At 45.4% G+C, this 23,114-nt stretch overlaps 1 protein-coding gene across 1 annotated transcript in view; it reads right to left on the bottom strand.

The window, feature by feature from the left end:
• Nucleotides 1–23,114, bottom strand: part of Arhgap26 (Rho GTPase activating protein 26) — a 774,669-nt gene that overhangs the window by 614,655 nt on the left and 136,900 nt on the right. The window lies entirely within an intron of this gene.

Raw genomic sequence — 23,114 nt, 5'->3', positions numbered from 1 at the left:
ATCTTTAACTCTGGAATCAGCAGCGGGAGAAGCCTCAGCCCTATTTATCAAAGGTGGCCCAAAGAAGGACAAAGAAAAGCACAGGAAGATGTGAAAATCTGACCTCCATAGAAAACTAAGGCAAGCCAAACCTAATGGTGTGGAGCTGTGCATAAAGGTATCAGACACTGTGATGTAGGTAGGGTCTAAGTGTGTGTGGTCCCCACCATAGAACTCTCAGTGCTAGAACTTTAAGAGCCAGTCTGTGCTGGGGCTGCAGAAGGCTTGCCTATCGCTGGGCATGGTGGCACACGCCTTTAATCCCAGCATTCGGGAGGCAGAGGCAGGCGGAATTCTGAGTTCGAGGCCAGCCTGGTCTACAAAGTGAGTTCCAGGACAGCCAGGTCTATATGGAGAAACCCTGTCAAATAAACAACCAAACAAACAAATAAATAAATTGAGAAACTCTGTCAAATAAATAAATAAATAAATAAAGGCTCGCCTATCATGAACGAGGCCCTGAGTTCCAATCCCAGCAGTGTGTATACCAGGTGTGGGGATGGACGTCTATAATTTCAGCACTGAAGAAGTAGAGGCAGGAAGCCCAGAAGTTCAAGGTCATCTTTGGCTACACAGTGAAGATGAGAAAAGACTGGGCTATATGAAACCATACTTCAAAAAACTATAAGTAAACAATAGATAAAAGAGGCGGAGGATCAGGGAGGATACGGCCGCCTTCATTCAGAAGGAATGAACGTCTCATCTTGTCATTTCACAGTAAGCTACTTCAGGAGAGAACATTGTTATGAAGTCATGGAAAGAGCAGATGGCAGTCCTTTGTTCATCCTAGCTCGACGCCTGGCTTGATGGCCAAAGTTGTCTTATGCCTAGGACTCATGAAAATAAAACGAAATGAGATGAAATCAAGTCAAATCCAGGCAGCATCGTGCAGGAGAAGGAAGACAGACAGAGCTGTGGACCACCAGGCCACACACAGGCCTGCTCCACCCCCGACCCCAGCCAGCGCACGGCCCAGGCAGGCCACAGAGATCCACTTGCTGTCATACCGTGCAGCATGGATGGAAGTCATGCCCCAGGGGGCCTGCCAGCCACATGGCCAGCCTGCAATGGGAACCACCACAATGTGCAAGTATTTGGTGGTCAAATGGGAGAGAAAGAGACGTGGAGCAGCGTGAGCCTTATGAAGAGAGATGGAACTGGAGACTCGAGGGTGGAGAGGAGTAGCCTGCTGTGAGTGGCCAGCCCTGCCACCCAGGGCCATGGTGAAGTCCTAGCCTGAGCTGCCACTGAGGACCATGGCTGAGTCCACGGCTACGAAGCAGTGGCAAGGGTTGGTGTTGGATGTCTATGGTTCATATTACCATTAGAGAACATGGTGCTGTCCCTGGTCAGGGCAGCTGCTAGGAACCACATGGATGTCCAGGAACTGTGCACAGCCAGCCCCACCCCTCACTGGACTCAGGGTTCAGGAGAGCTGACCCCATCTCTCACCAGGGGCAGCACTCCAGAGATCTGACCCTGTGCCTTGCCCAGGCAGCACACTAAAGCTAATTCCTGGCATAGTAGGGGTAGGGGAATGGGGGTATGAGTGAAGCAGCGTGCGCGCACACACACAGAGTAGTTGCAGGGGTGATGCCCTCCCCTTCCCTTGTTACCTACAGTAGCCAGGAGAGCTGACCCTAGGATGGGAGAGCTAGCCCTGCCCCAATCCTGGCTGTAGAACTTGGGAGAGAGAGCCCTGAACCTCACCTGGATAATACAGTGGAGCTGGCCCTGATACTGAAGGCAAAAGTGAGCCAGCCCAAGAGTGTGAGAGCTGGCGCAGCCCCTCAAAGGCTGCAACACTTGGGAGAGTAGGCCCAGAACCTTGACTGGGCAGTACAGTGGAGCCGGCTTTTGAGGCACAGGTTCAGGTGAGCCAGCCTCAAGGGCATGAAAGCAAAAGATCTGACCCTGCCCTGCCGAGGACAGCATTGGGTGTCCTACCAGAGCAATGCTGGAGACCTCACCCTGGTGGTGCAGAAAAAGGAGAGCTGACAGGCTGAACAGCTCAGCTACCACCCAGGCCCAGACCTAGGGCTCTGAACTGGTCCACTCCCAAATCTATATAAGCCAGAGACCTTGAACCACTCCAATGACTCATTGCAATGAAGATGTGTGAACAGTGGGATATACTGTGGGGATACACTGTGACACAGTACAGCTTACACAATGAGGTATTTTCTATGCTTTGGGTTTGTTTTTTTTTGTTTGTTTGTTTGTTTTGTTTTTGTTTTGCTGCTGTTTGTTTGTTTGTGTTTTATTTGGGTGAACTTTGCAAGGATAATGGTTGGGTATAAGGGACAGGGAAATGAGGGGGACTGGGCTACATGATGTCAGACTCACAAAGAATTAAGTTTTCTAAAGAATTAAGTTTTTTAAAAAGTCAGCTGGCAGCCAGGCATGGTAGCGCCCGCCTTTGATCCCAGCACTTGGAAGGCAGAGGCAGATGGATTTCTGAGTTCAAGGCCAACCTGGTCTACAGAGTGAGTTCCAGGACAGCCAGGGCTATACAGAGAAACCCTGTCTCGAAAAACAAAAAACTCAGCTGGCCAACCCCAGGTGTTTTGTTACAGCAACAGAAGCAAGGTCCTGACCAGCTCCCCTGAAACTTAAAGGCTTATTACTGTAAACTTAGTTGCCTCAGAGAAGTCTGTCAAAGGCTACCAAAGATGGGAAAACCAGTTAGCATGTCCTTTGATGCCATGTTTGAGGATCTGTAAACAAAGTCCGGAAAGTGGTGGTGCACACCTTTAATCCCATCACTCAGGAGGCAGAAGCAGGGAAGAAAGGGAGGGAGGGAGCGAGGCTCTATAAATGCTATAGCTAGAAGTGATTCTAGGAGAACTGTTCCCAACAGTACAATAATTGAATCTGTTTCTCCTCGTCTTTTCTAAGACCCTGCCATTGCCAGTGGCCTCTTAGCCTCCAGCACCAATCTCACTGTATCAGGGCCGCAGGTCTACACCATATCCATTTACCATGCATCCACAAGGGTAACATGCATTGTGGGATGTTGTGAAGAAGGTGAGGACGGTTGAGGTGGAATTAGCAACTGGGGCAGCAAATGCTCTACTGCTGCCTAGGGGCTCCAGCCGATGATATGAGAAACGACATGCTCTGGCTGGACCAGAGATCAGCAAAGAGGCTTTCTAAGTCTGAGAACAGAACCACATCAAGTGGCATGAGAGTGGGTTGGGTCTCACTGATGACGGCTCCCACTGGAATGGAAAACTGAACCCTCATCATGCAGAGGAGTCTTCAGAAACATGCCCCGGAACACTGAGTGACGACGGACAAGGAGATAACGGGTTTTCGGGATAAGATAGCATCTTACTCTCATTGTGTTGCTGCAACAAAACACCGCAGAGAGGCTCATTTATAAACAACAGAAATTTGTTTCTCATAGTTCTGGGGAACAGGACATCCATGGTAAAGGTGCCAGCAGGTTGGGTGTCTGGCAAGTTGTCAAGGGTTGATGTCTCTCTGTTTCCAAGGTGACGACATCCTCTTGCTAAAAGGAAGTGCAGGCTACATCCTCATTGGGCAGAGGGGTGGAAGGAGAAAACTCGTTCAGGTAAGCTTTTTCATCTCCTGAAGGCCTTCAAACACTGTTGCCCCGAGGAAGCAATTTCAACACGTGAATTCAAGGGAACACGGTTCAAGCTACAGGACACTAACTCTCTCTCTCTCTCTCTCTCTCTCTCTCTCTCTCTCTCTCTCTCTCTCTCTCTCCCTGCCACATACAGACACACATAAGCACACACCTCTCTCTTGCTCTCTGCCCCTGCCACATACAGACACACATAAGCACACACCAGCCTCCTCTGCATCACATATATCAGCCAAAGATCACCCTCAGGGCAGCCTGAGGCTAGATGGAAGCCAAGCAGAATAGAAGCAGGAACAGGAATATAGCCTGCTAATGCAGACAGTCTCCTGTGGACTGCCCCCCAGTGACCCATGCTCCCAACCTGTCAAATGCATGATAAAAGACGCATGCTGTCCCAGCTCTGTGCCATCAGCAAACACTACCATGGGTAAGTCATTTTCCTCTGAAGATCTGAGCCTGGAAGGAGCTATTCATCTTCTTATAAGGTACCTATTTTCCTCCATCCTTGTATGATTGCCAAAGTATAAAACTTCTGTGCTAAGGAAGGCCAAACATCTCAGGATGCCAGCCTGGCTCCAGATGGGTAATTAATGGAATTAAATTCACATGCTTCCCAAGGAGGCACATGCAGGGGTATTCTTCACTGCACTGGGGACAGGCTAAATGCCCATCATACAGAGGTGATTCAGCAAACAGCGGACCAGAAAACCCAAAAGTACTGCGCAGCAGTTAGAGAAAATAAGGTACGTTTGGACAGAATAGCAGAGAGGTCTCCAGGTCACTTTGCTGAGTGACAAAAACAACTGGCCGCATAAAGCCATGCCATTTACATGTCAACATTCCTCACCCATAAGCAAAATGATGTGCCATGTGTCTAAGTGCTCTTGTGCATCAAAACTTGTCAGGTGACACATCAGACAACGAAGCTAAGATCTGAGTTCGACGAAGCATCCTGGAATTCAGGCTAGTCACGGAATACCTCCGTCTTACTTGAAGTTTTCTGCTATTGCTTATAAGAAAAATGTGTGGACCTGGGGAGAGTGCTCTGTGGTTAAAAGTACTTAGGACCAAAGTTCTGATCCCTCATGTTGTGATTATAAAAAGATAATAAAATATAGGGATATGTTCTATAGGGGTGTGGTGAGGTGTCAGGGAAGAGGGTGCCTCAGCAGGCCCATGCCAAGGCACCCCTTCACCCTGAGGGATCAGCCACATGACAGTATAGTATAGAAGAGAGTTTATTCAGAAAATGGAGAGGAGAGTTAAGAGGGTAGTAGAGGCAGAGAAAGGCAGAGAGAGAAGGAGAAAGAGTAGAGAAGTGGAGGCTGGCCAAGACCAAGAGGGGGGTGGGGATGGGAGTAGGAGAGGGGAACAAAGGAGTAAGAGGCAAGGGAGAAAAGCAGTTGTAAGAGAAAGAGGAGGGGGCAAGCAGCCCCTTTTATAGGGGGCTAGGCCTACCTGGCTGTTGCCAGGTAACCGTGGAGAGGAGCACACCTGGCCGGCCAGCCTAGCTGGATTAGCAAGCTTCCTACTTCCTGGGAGATCCTGTTTTGAGGCAACACTGAAGACAGTGATGGAGAAAGAAACCTGCTGTCTGTTATCTTCCATTGGCCTCTGTGTGCACAAGTATGGGCATTTGTACCCACACACTCACATGTATACAAAACACACACACACACACACACACACAAACAAATGTATGCAAATACAGTTTATAAAAGTCAAATAATTTTAATGTGTTAAGACATTTAAAGAAATAGGGCTGCTGGTTTGTTCACAAAATGGACTGCATCTCTCCCCAACATACACAAAGGTAACGTTAAAAACAAACAAATAAACAAACAAACAAACAAACAAACCACCCTCACTAGCCTCAGGAGAGCTTTAACTTTTCTACTAACAAAAGTTCTCTATTCATCTCATCTTACTCATTTATTCAGTCAGTCGGTCATTCATTCATTCATTCAGTCAGTCAGTCAGTCAGTCAACAAATATTTCCCAAGGGTCTCTATGTACCAGCCAGCCCTGTTCTACAAACTCTGGCCTGAACTCCCTGGTAGTTTCTTCGTCCTCTGAGCCTTCCCGCAACCTGTCCCTTAACCCCAGATTCTCTGCTACCAGGGTCATTTAAGCTCATGGACTCGGGTTTCCACACCTGTGGAGCCCCAGCCCTCTCAGGTGTACTCTTCTTCAACCACCACAGCCTTGAGCCTCTGTAGCACTTCCCAGAGGCGCTCTTAGAGCACCCATGGTCTGACAGAAGCATCCCAGGCCACAGGGCTAGAAATGGGAAGGACCATGCCCCACAACCACCACCAGGGTCCCACTGTAGAAATCCACACAGTAAAATGGAAATCGTCATATGAAAAACACCCCCGAGCCCGTAAGACACAGACAGGATTAGGTGTTGTGGTCAGAGCTGCCAACTGCCCCCAGCTCACTCCAACCCTTGAGTCTGCTCTGGCTATAGGTAGGGAGGTTATAATAGTCTGGCTCTTGTCTCCGCTTTACAATGCTCTCCTGGCCCAGGCTCTGATGCACACTGGTTTTTCTTTTCATAAAGGTTTACAGACCTTGTATGGAATGTTCACTTTCTTCTTTGTCTATTTTTCTTTCTAAACAAGGCCTCGTGTAACCTAAGCTGGCCCTTGCACTAAGAATGATCTTGAACACTGGATCCTCCCAAGTGCTAGGATTCCTGGCAAGAGCCACTGGGGCAGTTTTATGCTTATGTGGCACTGGGGGTTGAAGTCAGGGCTAGTCTAAGTACTATACCAACTAATCCACACCCCCAGCTCCTGGGAAGCTCCGTTCCTATCAACTTCTTTCTACAGTTGTCTCCCAAACTAAAAAAATATTGAAAAGCAAAAAGCAAAACCCCAAACTGCCCAGGGGTGGTTTGGCTAGCTGCTATTTCCTCCCAGGAAGAGGAAGAGTATCGGGAGAAAGGGTTAACTATTAACACACTTCCCTGGAAGGTCCTTTCCAGCTTGTTAATGGAGCCCAAGCCAAACCTTGGCAAGGATCAAACATTAGCTCATGACAGGTGTAGGCTTCACGCTGGCCATCGCTGCATCACAAGCAAAAAAAAGTTCGGGATGTGGGGACCACTCCATGACACAGCAGGCTGGAATGGATTGCTATGCAGAGAGCTCTTCCAGCTGAAATAACTCTGTGTAACAACTTCCTTGACGTGTTGTCAGATGGCCTGCTTCCAAGGTGATGGCCGAAGCCTGGGGACATAATAGACATCATCTGTGGTCTTCCGGAGATTCGGTCCCCAGATCAAGCCTGCTGCATTCTTCTGGCACTCGCCAAGCCGTCTCTATGGAACAGGGGCTCTGTGACTGGCTCCCCAGCAAACTCTTAGTTGTATTCTCACCAGAATACTGCACACTTTGCCTGCAGTATTGGATCGCAGGCTCAAATGTCTTTGGGAGCCAGCCAGACAAAATAAATGACTGAAGGACTCTAAGCGACAACTGGAGCACACCTGCTTGTCCAGGGAGAGGCCACTTGTGGCTGTGATTCATGGTTTCAACTTCAGGATGTTCTCGAACTGAGTTCCTTTGCAGAAGAACTCTTCTGGTTGAAATAATTCCATAAACAATGTCCTGAGGAGCTGTCAGGATGGTTTGTGTGCTGGGTCCAATCCTATATCCCCCAGGAACCTTGGAATACAATCTTATTGGGGGAAAGAGTCATTACAGATGTAATGAGTTTAATCAAGATGAGGTCATCCTAGTCTGGGGTGGGCCCTAATCCAGTGACTAAGGGACAAGCAGGAGGTAGGAACACAGAGAGAGAAAACGGCCACATGAAGACAGAGGCAGCAAGTGGAATTTTATTAGCTACAAGTCAAGGAATGCCAAGGACTGTCACGGAAGCTGTGCAGAACAAAATCTTTCACTAATGTAAACAAAAGAAAACATGCTTAGGAGCTTTGTATAGCAAGATCTCTCATTGGCATAGTCAAAAGCACCCTGAATCTTCTGCATTGGACTCTTTCAAATCAGTGTAGCCAGAGGATTATTTTGAAATTTAGAATCCAGTAATAATGACACTCACTCCCTTATGGATGCCCTACTACTTTTTTAATAAAGCCATCATCAACCCAGCACACCGGGTCCTCCAGACTCTGGCTCCTGGTTCCAGACCTTACTCTTACTGGATCCTCTGCAATTTCCCGTGTTCTCTTCACCCTCAGGACCTTTGGATATACTGGTCTCTAGTCATCAATTATCTGCCTTCTTCTCCACACACATGCACGCACATACACACACACACACACACACACACACACACACACACACACACACACATTTCCTCAAAAGCACTTGTCCTGATTCCTCCTGCAAACTTAGCCAATTCCCTTTTAGATTCTTCCATAGTACCATCTCCCATTGAAACTGAGCAGCCCCTACCAAAAATGTGTGACCCCTTGATTCATCCCCCTCCGGACTGTAGGTGCCTTCCCTCGGGCTCTGCACAATGCCTCCTGTACAATCAGGTCCCACAGAAGCAGGAGGCAGTGTGGTATTGTCCTTCCTTGCAAGCCTGCATGTTCTCAGCAGCCTTCGCTCTAGGCTGTTGGTTTGTACTTTTCTCATGACGCCATTTCACGTTATGTGATGTTCTCTGATACATCTATTTTTTTTCTTTTTCTTTTTTTGGTTTTTCGAGACAGGGTTTCTCTGTGTAGCCCTGGCTGTCCTGGCACTCACTTTGTAGACCAGGCTGGCCTCGAACTCAGAAATCCGCCTGTCTCTGCCTCCCGAGTGCTGAGATTAAAGGCGTGCGCCACTATTAAGTGAGCATCTGTTAAGTTTTCTTATTGGGAAGTCAGAGGACTGTTGGCCACAAGGCAGAGCTCACCTTTGCATCATCCAACCGCTAGTTCAGGGCCTTTCCATACTTGATAAGCATCTATTGAGGGCTTAAAGAAATACTAAGCTCCTCTTTTTAAAAATAGGTTTTAAAAAAAAATTTTTTTTTATTCACTGTAGGGACAGAGCATGGCACATCAGAGGGGGATCCTGAAGCCATGGTTGAGCCCAGTTTATGCCAGGCATGAGTCAGGAGCAGGCAGCTTTGGACAAGAGGCCCATCTCTCTGCAATAATAGTCCTTCAGTTTCTTACACTACAGATACCAATCTCCCAACACTGGCTAAAAACCTTCCACAGGATAAGTCGAAATTCAAAATTATCTCAGTTGTCCTCAAACAGGGACAATTCCTAGCCCACCTTCCCAAGATATTTGGTAGTATTTGGGGATAGTTTTTACTATTGGCACCTGTGATTTGGTGGCAGGTATGGACAGCTACTGGACTCTAATTACTAGACTGGGGATATTAAGAAATGTCCTACAGTGCATTGATGACACAGCCTCTTTGCCCAGCAATCAATTCTCCAGCTCACACAAGTAGCATACTAGGAAGCGGTATGCCCCTGCCATTCACCATATCAAGGGACTGCTCTCCCACACACAGATGACATGCCACGGGCCTTGGTCAGTTCCAACCCTAGGGCGTTCCACTTTGCTCTCCTTTCCAAGAAGAGCCTATACCATAATTAGTGTACTTTTAAACTTAGTAGGACCATGAAACAGTTTGCTCTGATGTCGACTATCTCCTCTGTGTAAACCCTAAAATTCCCTGTCCTGACCATTGTCCTTAAGAAGGAACTGCATAGCCTCAAGGAACTCTTAAAACTCAAAGAACACAGGAAAGGAAACGTGTGGTTAATCACTTCGACCTGCTTTAACAGCGACTCTCTGAGGCCTGTTTATTGTTCCACTGTTCAGCTGCCCTGGAGTTATCCAAAACCAAAGTCTTACATTTATTTGTAGAGTAGAAGAAGGTATATTTTTACTCTCACGTCCCTTCCAAGTCCATGAATTAAATTAGTGTGAACTTTCCAGAATAAATTCACCTTTGAGCAGAAACGAAGCATGGAAAGTTCCAGCCCAAAGGACACCTTATTGGAAAGTCAGAAGGATGGCTGCCGTTCCTAACTTCAGCACTTACAGTCGCAAAGCAAAGAGCACTTGCTAATACAAAAGAGCCTCTTAGAGGATGAATGTTGGCAACCCAGGACGGGCTTCCAGAGTCTGCTTCTGCAGACTGTACACACACACACACACACACACACACACACACACACACACACACACACACACACACACGGAGGAGAAGAGAGTGGAAAGAGTAACACGTGGATCTAATCTGCACCATGTCACTGCCTAGGACACAAGGGAAGAGTGTTTATCAGAATGGATATGAGGAGCAGCTCATATCACAAGGAAGACCTCCGGGTATTTTCCTGCATAGACATCTTGATGGTCTACAACTGTGGCCGTGTGTCACCAACTCAACCTTCACATGTTCTGTGGATGGCCTCCTTGGGTTTTCCTACAGAGAACTTCTGAGAACTGGCTTGGCCATTTGTAGTGTAAGAAGGGAGGGCACTTGGAGTGTGTTTCCTCCCTTAATACTCAACATGGAAAAATATTTTCCAATCACTTCCAACCCCTGTGAGGCTCCAAATCTGGGCAATTTTGAGACATGTGCCTTTTCACAAAAATCCACCCATCATCTTAACTGTGCTTTGCCTGCCTTAGCCTTAAACAATGTTAACTAAAACAGTATTAAAACCAGTGTGGGCTGGGCGTATCTGGGATGCACTGGCCTTGGTCAAAGATGCACCACAGCTTGGGCTCCATCCAGTATATCTGGGTGGAGGATACATTTAAAAACTATTGCAGAACAAATAAACAAACAAAAAATGCTTATAGAACACTTTGCTATTAAGTAACAAACAACTCTACTCGAGTATGGTAGTTCACACCCTTTTATTCTAATTCTTGAGACTGTTGAGTGAGAGCTATCCTGAGCTACATTGTGAAGGCTATCCTGAGCTACATTGTGAAGGCTATCCTGAGCTACATTGTGAAGGCTATCCTGAGCTACATTGTGAAGGCTATCCTGAGCTACATTGTGAAGGCTATCCTGAGCTACATTGTGAAGGCTATCCTGAGCTACATTGTGAAGGCTATCCTGAGCTACATAGTGAAGGCATGTCTGAAAACAGCACAGAAGAGATGGGCATAGTGGTGCATGCCTCTAATCTCAGCACTTGGGAGGCAGAGGAGAGGATTCCCACAAATTTAGGCCAACCTGGTCTACAGAGCAAGTTCTAAGCCAGGGACACACAGTGAGACCCTGTCTCAAGGGAATACCCTGTTCAAACATGAACTCGCCTCTAAACTGTCACTGTCAAAGGCTTTAGCAGCACAAGGATGCTTTCCCCTTCCTGGCACACACAGTCTTGGGCAGAAAGGCAGAGATAAGACTGCTCCAGTATTGCCCGAGTCCCAGAAACCAACTTATTCTATGCCATCCTACCCTGTTCCTAACACTCTTCTATGTTTCCCATGAGTATCTGGAAAAACTGGTTTCAGAATGAGTATCTTCATGACATAGCATTTTTGTGAGCATGTCACCACTGAATCTGACTATGTAAGTACCCCTATACTGACTGTAATGACTCACAAATAATAATTGCCAAGGTCAAATGTGGGCCAAATGTGCTCAAATGACTTTCTCTTTGACTTTCCATGATTCTGTGTTATTTGCTCTCTAAAAGGTTTTACATAAATGCACACACACACACATTTTTTATATATATATACATATATATACATTTTACATATACACATTATACATAATGTGCGCATGTGTGTATGTATATATGTATGTATATATGTGCACATATACGTATGTGTGTGTGTATATATATATTCCTTAAAAAATACTCCAGTTTCTTTCTCCTTCACTTGACTTTGCTGTGACAGCACATGAGTATGGAGCCAGTCTGACAGATACACACTATGGTGCTATTGGCCTCACGCATCACCTACTGGTTTTCACTGATGTCCTCTCCAAGAATGGAGACGCTGACCTGTGATGTCTGTCATCCATTCAGAGTCCAGGCTTGGCCCTTACCGAGAATGGCCAGGCAGACATCCTAGCTCCCACCATGTCCCTAGACATGTAGCTACCACCTCATACCAAGGAAACCCACAGGCAGTTTTGCAGAGGGCAAACATGGGCTAATACAATGCTAACGTCATAACCTAAATACTACGAGTACATTGAATAATTTAAACTTGTTTGAAAAAAAAAAGCATTTGGTTACATTCACAGAGTCTTTCATTTAATTTATACTTGCAATGGGAAGGCATCTTTAAACGGGCGTTTTCATCAGAGAACAGTCTCCTGAGCACCAAAGCAATGACCCCCAACTCTAATCTGTTACCCTGGCAAGGAAGCCCATGTGGCCGGAGTCATTTGATAGCAAGGCTTCTGGAAGCCTGCATTCCCTAAAATACCTTTAGTATTCGCTTTTAAAAGCACAAGGGCAATCGGAGCAGTTGAAAATGTGGCTTTTTCCTGGCAAGCACTGAAAAATAATATTCCAGAGGCCATGCATCTTATCTCCCAGTCCACATTTCCAACGGCCAAATACAGAAAGCACATTTGGATTGGCACATAGGTTGAACTATTCTACTTTAGAGAAAGAAAAATTGAGCAATCTTGGAAGAACTCCATATTCTTTTTTGAAAAAAGGATTTTTTTTTTTAAAGTTCCTCTTGAAAACTAGTTAGGACTTCGAGCAGGAAGGAAAGGTTTAGAACAGCTGTCCCTGAGTGGGTTGGGAGAATGTTAATAATCACTGTCCATTCTTGAGACTAGCTCACATCCCAGGCCCCAGCAAAAGGAAACAGCACAGAGTCTTTTGAGATAGTAGAAACCTATCAGCCAGATCAGAAACACACTCCAGCCCAGAAACTTACCGCCAGACCTCAAGAACCCAGAGGGCCAACAATGGGCTGACTAGACATTTGAGAAAATCATTCTTTTTTCTTTAACTAAGGCTCCCCAGGAAGAGGACAACATAACAAAACAGAGCAAAATGAAAATTCCCTATACACAGGCACCTGCAACTTTAGCCAAGCAGAGTCTTTAGCAAAGTGGAGCTACACATACTGTGTTGGGTTGAACATAAATGAAATACAATGACCTCTGACTGTAGCCAAGGAAGAAGAGCAAGATATGGAGAAACAGACAATTTGCAGATCTATTTTAATAAGAAAAAAATGATTCCCTGGGATGGCTGTTCTTGGTTGTCAACCTGACTACATCTGGAATTAGCTAAAACCCAAGAGCTCTTTGCCTGTGATTTCCCTCTCTCGCTCGCTCGCCACTCCCCCCAAGTCCATTCCTTCACTGGCACTAAAGCGTACTTCTTCAGGATTCTATCATATACCTGAAGACTAGCTAAGACATCCAGCCTTGTGGATTGGATAGCTACTGGATTCTTGAACCTTCTGTTGGTAGACAACCATTGTTAGACTAGCTTGTAAGCCATTCTAATACATCCCCTTTCTAAATACATGTATCGATTCTGTCTATCAGTTCTAGACTACCCCCTAGAAAACCTTGACTAATGCAGATTCTGGTACCAGAAGTGTTTCTAGAGCAACAGAAGTATAAGGATGGATTTTTAAGTATCTGTAAAAGGCTTTGCATTAGCTAACACCTACAATTACTAAAGCTTCTCCAGGAACTGAACCCTCTCTAGAATCTCAGCGAGTGCTGAAAGCCCAGGGTATGAACTATTTTTACAAACGTGGGGAGACAAATATATTTGATTATCCTGAATCACCAATTGTGAGAGACAACGAATTTGGTGACTCTGGATATAAAACTTCTGACAGTTTGTGGGAAGTTAAGAAAAATCCTGCTGGACAGCTGCTCCTAGCACTTCGGAATGAACTGACAAGGGAAAAGAATGAGCTCTGTGATAAAATTAGCCAACTTCTATCATATCACGACACAGGAAAGGACAATGAAGTCAGTGATAGAACTTCCTGGCTTCAGATGTGCATAAACAGTCTAAAACAGTGGTTCTCAACCTTCCCAATGGTGTGACCCTTGAATACAGTTCTTCATGCGGTGGTGACCACCAACCATAAAATTATTTTTCTTTATACTTTATAACTATAATTCAGCTACTGTTATGAAATGAATGTAATATAAATATATGTACTTTCTGATGGCCCTAGGGAACCCCTTTGAAAGGGTCACAGACCCCTCAAGTGGGTTGTGACCCACAGGTTGAGAAGCACTGGCCTATAGGTTTCTAAGTGTGCCCTGGGATAGAATCTTCTCTCCTACACTCACAGAGCTCAACTTGTAGAAAATCAGGCCAAAGCCCTTATTACAAAATTGACTGAATTACCTTGAAAATTCAAGCCCCAGCTTCAGAGGGTAAAGTGAGGGCATTAACTGGTAGAATGGGATCCAGTAACTTGGGAAGGAGATGTGTGGCAGAAACCTATTGAAGCTGAGAACTTTGAACCCTCAGATTCTCAGGAGTTTAGCTCACCTGAGAAAGGAGTCTCTCCATCCTCGTCAGAAGATGTACTCCTACCCTCCCCCTCCTGAAATATTTCTTCTTTCTCCTTTAGCTGAGGAAATGACTCCTTCCTTGTCTGCAGTTGTCAAAAGATGGCTGACTGAAATAAAGTCAGTAGATGACGAGATCCCTGAGACCTCTTGGGTTAGCATTGATGAAAGGATTTTAAGGCTCAGGGAAATTATAATACTAACACAGGTATGCTGTGTAAAATCTAATCCAATACAATGGGAAGGCCCAGAAGACATGCCCTCACTAATCTTATAAGATGCAAAATGGTGAGAGGGGCACCAGCACACTCAAAGAGTTTTGTTGTTGCCCCTTTCCTTGTGCCAGACCATAGGGTCAGAGATGCTGCTGCTCAGCTGGACGAACTAAATACAATGGGTTTAACTGGGCACAGGGGCCAGGTGGTAGCCCTAAATCTCCAAAGGCCACATGACTGTACTTCTTGTAATGGGCAGCATAGACAAAGCAATGTCCATAACAGCCTGACCTGTAATAGGCTGCACAGGCAAAGTGACTTTTATGATAGTATGACTCATGACTCATAAAGATCTTTGGTACTGGTTAATCAATCATGGTGTTTCCAGGATATAAAATAGATATAAGGCCTACTGGATTTTTGTTTGATCTGTATAAACAGAAAAACTCTCAAACAAATGAAAGAAAGGCTATGTTGGAGAGTGGCAAACGGGAACCTCAGCCCATGAGTCACCATGAGTCAGTTTCTAGACCTGAGTCAGTTTGCAACCCCGGAATCACTTGGATGGACAGCCAGGTTCCCCTGAGGAAGAGCCATGATAAGATATCTAAGAGTTTTCCTGTTAGCCTTTCTCCAGTCCTTCCCCAGAGGAACCTATGGCCCTTTACAAGGTAACTGTGCACTGGGGAAAGGAAACAATCAGACTTTCCAGGGGTCTATTGGATACTGGTTCTGAATTTATGCTGATTTCAGAAGACCCCAAGAAGCATTGTGGCCTTCCAGTTAAAGTAGGGCCTAATGAAGGCCTGTGATCAATGGAGTTTTGGCTAGTGTCCAACTTATAGTAGGTCCAGTGGGTCCCAAAACTCATGTCATGGTTATTTCCTAAGTCCCAGGAATTACAGAAACTAGTACCATCAAAGACATGAAAGATGCAGAGAGAATGGTACTTTAACTCTCCTATCTGACCAGTAGGAGAGAATGACAGTTGACTATCAAAACCTCAATCAGGCAGTGACTCCAATTGTAGCTGTTGTACCAAATGTGATGTCCGTACATGAGCAGATGAACACACCTCCTGATATATGGCATGCATCTACTGATCTAGCCAATATCTTTTCCTCAGCACCTGTCCAAAAGAACCACCAGAAACAATTTGCTCTCAGTTGGCAATGCCACAAGTCTGCCATTACAGTTTTATCCCAAGGATATATTAACCCTCTACCCCTGTGTCGTAACGTAGCTCAAAAGGTTCTTGATTCTTTCTCTTCTACAAAGTATCACATCACTTCACTATATTAATGACATTACACTGATTGGACCAAGTGAACAGGAGGTAGCAACCACGTTGAACTTGTTAGTAACAAATGCATGCATCAGAGAATGGGAAATAAATTCAACCAAAATTCAAGGTCCTTATACCTCAATGAAATTCTTAGAAGTCCACTGATGCGGAACATTTACATATTTCCTCTAAGGTGAAAGATAAGCACCTGGCCATGCCCATGGCCAAGAAAGAAATACAATGATTAGTAGGAGATTTGGGGATTTTAAAGACAAAACATTCCTCACCCCAGTGTGTTACTCTGGCCCATATACCAAGTGACATTGAAGGTTGCTTGCTTTGTGTGAGACCTGGAACAGAAGAAGGCTCTTCAACAGGCTGTGAAGGCTGCTTTACCACTTGGACCATATGATCCAGCAGACCCAATGATACTTGAGGTGGCAGTGGCAGACAGAGGTGTTGTTTCAAGGCTTTGACAGGCCCCTATAGGCAAATCACACAGGAGACCTTTGGGATTTTGGAGCAAGGCTCTACCATCATCTGCAGTGAACTATTCTCTTTATGACAGCTCTTGATTCACTATTCGGCCTTACTGGAAACTGAACATTGGACAATGGGTCACCAAGTTACCATGTGTTAACTGAGCTGTCCATTATGGATTGGGTGTTATCTGATCCACCAAATCATAAACCAGTATCCACTAACAAACAAAAGTGGTATATATGTGACTGGGCCCAACCAGGTCCTGAGAGCACAAGAGAGGTTCATGAAGAAGTTGCCCAAATGCCTATGGTTTCTACTCCCTTTACAATGCTGTCTGCTGTCAAGCATGTACCTGTAGCCTCATGGGGGGGGGGGTCGTCTGTGATTGGTTGACTGAGGAAGAGAAGACTAGAGCCTGGTTTACTGATGGTTCTACATGCTATGCAGGCACCACCCAGAAGCAGACAGCTGCAGGATTATAACCTCTTTCTGGGACAACCATGAAAGACACTGGAAAAGTATAATCTTCATAATGGGCAGAACTTCAGGCAGCATACATCATCATACATTCTGTTTGGAAGAAATGGTCAGACGTGCGATTGTTCATTGATCTGTGGGTTATAGTCAATGGACTGGCTGGATGATCAGGGACTCAGAAAGAACCTGATTGGAAAACTGGTGAGAAAGACATCTGGGGAAGAAGTATAGTGACAGATCTCTTCAAATGATCAAAGAATATCAAGATACTTGTGCCCCATGTAAATGCTCATCAAGAGGTGTCTTCAGCAGAGGAGAAGTCCAGTGATAAGACCAGATAGGATGAGCAAGTCTGTGGATATTCAGCCTCTTTCCCCAGCCATCCCTGTCATTGCCCAATGGGCCCATAAACAAAGTGGCCATGGTGGCAGAGATGCAGGTTATGCATGGGTTTCACTACATGGGCCACCTAATACATCTCAGTCCTATTGCTCTAGAGAACCCTGACTAAAACATCCCCCAACCCAAGGTTAATTTTTCCACATTACTGTTTGGGCATGGTGCAAGATGTAGAAGAATATACCGTGAGTTGTTACTATTTACAACAGGGAAATGGTCAAAAGAAGAAGGGGAGAGAGGAAGAGAGGGAGGGAAGAAAGGAGGGAGAGGAGGAGGGAGGGATCAAGAGAGAGGTGGGGAGAGAGAGTTGTTAGATAAGAAATTTTGTTTTGGGGCTGGTGAAATGGCTCAGTGGGTAAGATCACCCGACTGCTCTTCCGAAGGTCCGGAGTTCAAATCCCAGCAACCACATGGTGGCTCACAACCATCTGTAACAAGATCTGACGCCCTCTTCTGGAGTGTCTGAAGACAGCTACAGTGTACTTACATATAATAAATAAATAAATCTTTAAAAAAAAAAAAGAGTTGGAAGGACTGTTTTTTAAAAAAAAGAAATTTTGTTTTGTGTAGTATAGGCATACACTGTGAAAAATTAAAAATAAACCTTTTTTTTTTTTAAAGAATACATTTTAAGTCAGGCAGAGGTGGTGCATGCCTTTAATCCCAGCTCTTGGGAGGCAGAGGCAAGCAGATCTCTGTAAGTTCAAGTCCAGCCTGGTCTACAGAATGAGTTCCAGGACAGTCAATGTTACATAGAAAAACCCTGTCTCAAAAAAAAACAAAAACAAACAAAAAGTGTTTCATGTTTAAATATATGTATATATATATGATATATGTGCAGCAGTGTGTAGATATCTGTACATCCATGCAGGTATCTTCCTAGAATAAAGGTATCCCTTAGAGCTAGAGTTGTGGGTGGTTATGAACTGCCTGGCACGGGTGCTGGGAACCAGGCTCGGGAAGTCTGCAAGAGCAGCATGTACTCTTAACCTCAGAGCCACCTCTCCAACCTCTCTACCTATTTTACCTGTTATATCACAACTTTGCAAAAACTGAACATGTGGGTAATCACAAACGAGCAAATGGCTTGCCTTGGGGACCAAACTCTTGATAATTTTGTTAAAGCGACTGCCATGAGGTATCTTAGAAACGCGGGGTATGATAGACTCCCTCTCTCCGCCTGCCATCAGCATCCTTAAAATACCCCTCAGCTACGGAACAGCCAGTCGGGGATGAGACCCATTTATCCAGCGGGTTGGGATACCCTGCAAACGGGCAGTGTTCTGTGGGATCTGAATGCATCACGCCGGGCCCGGGAAGCTCCAGCCATGCATACAGACAGGATAAGCACGGGAACCATTTCCCTGGAAGATGGACTTCCTCGGGCATCTGCTTGTGTGAAGCCTGTGACCTCAGACTCCACAGACTACCACCCCAGAGCTACAGGGGACCAAAGCAAAGAGCTCTGTCTGAATTGACCAGGTGCCTCCACTCAACACTACAGCAATGAGATGCATTCTTTAAATGGTGGGTAGGAAACTGATCAGAATAATAATAATAATAATAATAATAATAATGAAAAAGGAAAAGAACATTAGGAAATAAAATATTAAAAAATGTAAATGTGACAGAAATTGTAAACAGCCCAAAGCTCCTCTCCCTCCGGGAACAGCTGTGTCTGCTAATCCCTAGAGAAGTGTCCCTGCCATCTCCCTTCCTCCCTTCCTTCCTTCCTTCCTCCGTCCCTCTCTAATAGCTCCCTTGTTCCTGCTGGACAAAACTAGCCCTTTGTGGCTGCTCTCGGAACAACATTAAAAACAGGAATAGGGAAATTGTAAACAGGAGGCTTCTGGCCTACAGGCGAAGACACACACAGGCCTCTGAGGCCTACTTCATGCTAAGCAAAGAAACAGATCTTTGTTGCTAAAGGGATTAGGACCCTGGGCCTCTGGAAGCACCGCTGAGGCATTCAGCTGGCCTGAAGCAGGGGCTTTGTAAAGAGACACCTCCGTTAGAGGTCTGGGAGCCAGCGGAAACCATTCATGCTCTTTACACAATCTGGGTAATGTGAGAGTGTTGGACTGCTAAACGCCTCTGTTGAGGCGGGTCCTATCTCCTTGAATGGTAAATTCTTTAGCAGTTAAATAGAGGGTGGTATAATTACCTTCACTGGCTGCTTTTTTTTGGGGGGTGGGGGTCGGGGTTGTCTTTCTACCTTTAACCCTTGCTGGGAGGAATATTCAAGAATCATGGAACACCAACTCCAAGAGAAACTTTGTCTTGACGGAGCTAGCATAACGCTACCCAAGACATTATATTCTCTGGGCACCTTTTTTTTTTTTTAAAAATTTATTTATTATATGTAAGTACACTGTAGCTGTCTTCAGACACTCCAGAAGAGGGTGTCAGATCTCATTACAGATGGTTGTAAGACACCATGTGATTGCTAGGATTTGAACTCAGGACATTTGGAAGAGTAGTCAGTGCTCTTAACCGCTGAGCCATCTCTCCAGCCCTTCTCTGAGCATCTTAATGTCTGATCAATGACCCACTAGAACCCCATACTGTCCAGGATGATGCACATTTCTGTAATCACCTCTTCTGTGTCTCTGGTTTAGAAGGTCCCCCAGGTTGCCTACCTGATTTCTAGCTATTCTGAGTTCAAGTTCATCTTCAAGAGAGACAGAATCTTCCCCTGAGGTCTACAACCTCCTACTTCTCTCTTGAAACTGCACTCTGGCCTATGTGCCTGTCTGCCTTCAGGGGTGGCTGGAGGGTACAGGTTATTTACTTTGTATCCACACTTTATGGCCCTTTACAGGAGTCCAGAGTGGTCTGTGCCCAGCAGGAAAGGAAAATGGTGTGTGTTGGGTTGGGGGGAGGGGGTTGGTTTAAAGATCAGCCTTATGCTGGCTAAGAAACTAGACCCATTTTGTGCTTCGATGACTTTAAAGGATTTTTTTTCAAAGTTCACCAGTGAATACTCCCAGACTGGCCTATAGGCAAGTCTTCATCATTGAGGGAAGGCCCAGCTCACTGTGGGCAGTGCTGTCCTTGGGCAGGTAGGTCTGGGTTCTATAAGAAAGCAAGCTGAGCAAGCCAGTAAGCAGGATTTCCCATGATCTTGCATCAGTTCCTGCCTCCAGGTTTCTGCCCTGAGTTCCCTCAATAATAGACTATAACATGTAAGTATAAGCCAAATAAACCCTTCCCTAGCTGAGTTTCTTTTGGTCATTGTCTTAGACACTGTTCTATAACTGTGAAGAGACAACATGACTAAGGCAACTCTTACAAGAGGAAGCACCTAACTTGGGGCTTGCTTACAGTTTCAGAGGTTTAAACCACTTTCATCATGGCGGGGAACATAGCAGCATGCAGGCAGGTGCTAAAACAGTATCTGAAAGCTATGTTCTGATCAGAAGGCAAAGAGAGACAGAGAGAGACTGGGCCTGGCACTCACTTTTGAAACCTCAAATCCCACTCTCAGGTTCATACTTCTGCTAATAAGATTACACCTCCTCCAACAAGGCCACACCCACTTCAACAAGGCCACACCTCCTAATCCTTCTCAAATAGTACCACTCCCAGATACTAAGCATTCAACTATGCAAGCTTATAAGGGATTTTCTAATTAAAAAAAAATCACAGTCATAATGTTTTATGATAGCAATATAATCAAAACTAGGACTTAAATAAATAAATAAATAAATAAAGCTAAGGGCACAACTCTAGACTAGAAAAAAAGAAAAGAAAGGTGGGTGTGGGTCAGCTAAGGACTGAGGGAAATGTGCTCTAGGGAGAATGGAGGGCTGGTATAGGGAGTTTGCAGGTAGCAGCTAGAGAAATCCATGAAAGTGGGGATCTTTCTGTAACCTGTAAGGTGGACTGCTCCTGGCACACAGGAAAGGGTTAAACACTCCAGATGTATCATTTATATAGAGAACAGAAGCCAATCATACCATAAGGGCCATAATGTTTGCATTAAGGAGTGAGAATCAATTCAGGTGTCAATGCAGGAGACATGGTCAGGGAGAGTGTTATATATTCTACCAAGGCCCTGGGATTTTATCTTCTGAGAACTGAAAGTCACAAACAGGAGACAATGCAGGTGGTTAGTGTCAAGAAGGAGGCAACTGGTAAAGTGACCAGTCAGAGGTACTTCTGGGTTTCTCTCTCTCTCTCTCTCTCTCTCTCTCTCTCTCTCTTTCTTTCTTTCTTTCTATTTTTGTTTTTTATTTATTTGTTCTTTATTAAAGGATTAAAGGTATGTTCCACTGTCCCTACCCAGAAATTCTGGGTTTCTTAAACATAAAACACTGACAACCACTGGCTGAATTTCTCAGGACACAGCATGTCTGTATAGGCATTTGGAGACTGGGTCCCTGCAATGACAATGCCAATCCAAATGTAGGTGGTGCCACGCCATGGAGTCAGGTACTGCACTGGACAGCAATGAAATAAATACCCAATAATAAAAAAAAAAAGGAGGAAAAACAAACAAACAAACAAAAACCTCACTACATGGAAAAGAAAAAAAAGAAAAAAAAAAGAAAATGGGCAGAGCAACAACGTTCATCTCTCTCTTCTTCCTGTGACATGTGACATGTGTCACATGACCAGTTGCCTCACCCTTCTGCTACCAGATCTTGTGACCATGATGGGCTGTGACTCCTTCCAACTGTAAGCTAAAATCAGCTCTTCTTCCTTTAAGTTGCTTCTCGGGCATCTAAACACAGCAACCAGGAGAAGGAGCAGTACAGTGTCAGAGAGAAGGAAAGAGAAGTGTGTGAGGACACCCTCCTACTCATGTCTGGCTTGGAAGAATGGATACCAGGGGAAGCTGACTGGGGCAAGCTCAGTTAAAGGGGCCAACCTTAGGACAAAGATATCAGGCAGTTAGCAAGCATCTATCTACATGAGTGCAACTCCAGAGAGCTGCTTCACGGTCAGAGTCTATAAAAGTCTCTGGCTCTTGTAGAAACATTTGTTAATCTTTAAGAGGCTCAAAAGTGGAAAAATTAGCAACATTGTTTCTGATTTCCTATCTGCAACAATTGGCTGGAGCCCAACAATGACCTGTCCAACCTTCCCCCAGTTCCCCCTGCAGGCATTTTCATCTGACACTCCAAATCAGAACCTTGAGAAGAGGTAAGGAGATGGAGATACCCATTAAAGACTCACCAGCATCTACGAGGTGGCCCAATCCCCTGATGTGGAGCCATCCCTAGGGAAAAAGTGCAACAGAACAAGATGGCATTAAGGAGGAATCAGAGAGGTGTCCTCACCCCTGGTGGGGAGGAAAATTCTTGCTGGTAACAGAAATAAAGAGAACAGGTGGGGAGGAAAGAGAGAGCTTGAAATTACAAGTGCTCTCCCCATGTCTAATTCAGCAGAAGTCTAAAGACAGAGAGAATGCACTGGGGAGTTGGGCTGTGATGCTTCATGGTGTCCTGTTTCATGGCAGGGTTAAGGAATGAGCCAGAGGGCAGTGGGCTGAATACAGGATGACAGGTAAGTGAACACAGCATGCATAAACCATCAGGGTCAGAGAGAAAAGAAGGGCCCCACAAAGGGATAGTGACAGCACGCTATCCTGGAAAAAGAAGCCAGCAGTGGAAGGAGCCTGGAGAAACGGAACAGAGATGAAGAGAAGGAAGTCCAAGAGAAGATGGGAAAGGAGGCACAGATGGGTGGATACACTGTGTATACAAGCAAGAAGTATTCAGACCTGCAAGGCTGTCAGAGGGGAAGGGACAAAGAAGTTGTGTGCAAAGAAGCCTGTTTAGGGGTCTGCTGGCTATCAATGGACCCATGACTGTTGGGGGAGGGTGGAGGCAAAAGGAGTGACTCAGGGTTCCTCTCCTTTCCCTTTTTTTTTTTTTTTTTTTGGTTTTTCAAGACAGGGTTTCTCTGTATAGCCCTGGCTGTCCTGGAATTCACTTTGTAGACCAGGCTGGCCTCGAACTCAGAAATCCGCCTGCCTCTGCCTCCCAAGTGCTGGGATTAAAGGCGTGCACCACCACACCCGGCCCCTCCTTTCCCTTTTGATACCAAGACTGAAGTGAGAGAGGGAGTGTGGGCAGGTCAGCACAGGACCTAGCTTATAAGAAGCAAGGGTGATGGGCAAAGCAAG

Source organism: Mus musculus, chromosome 18, assembly GCF_000001635.26.
Source record: "Mus musculus strain C57BL/6J chromosome 18, GRCm38.p6 C57BL/6J".
Taxonomy (NCBI): Eukaryota; Metazoa; Chordata; class Mammalia; order Rodentia; family Muridae; genus Mus; species Mus musculus.
This window is presented reverse-complemented; position numbering and strand designations above follow the sequence as displayed.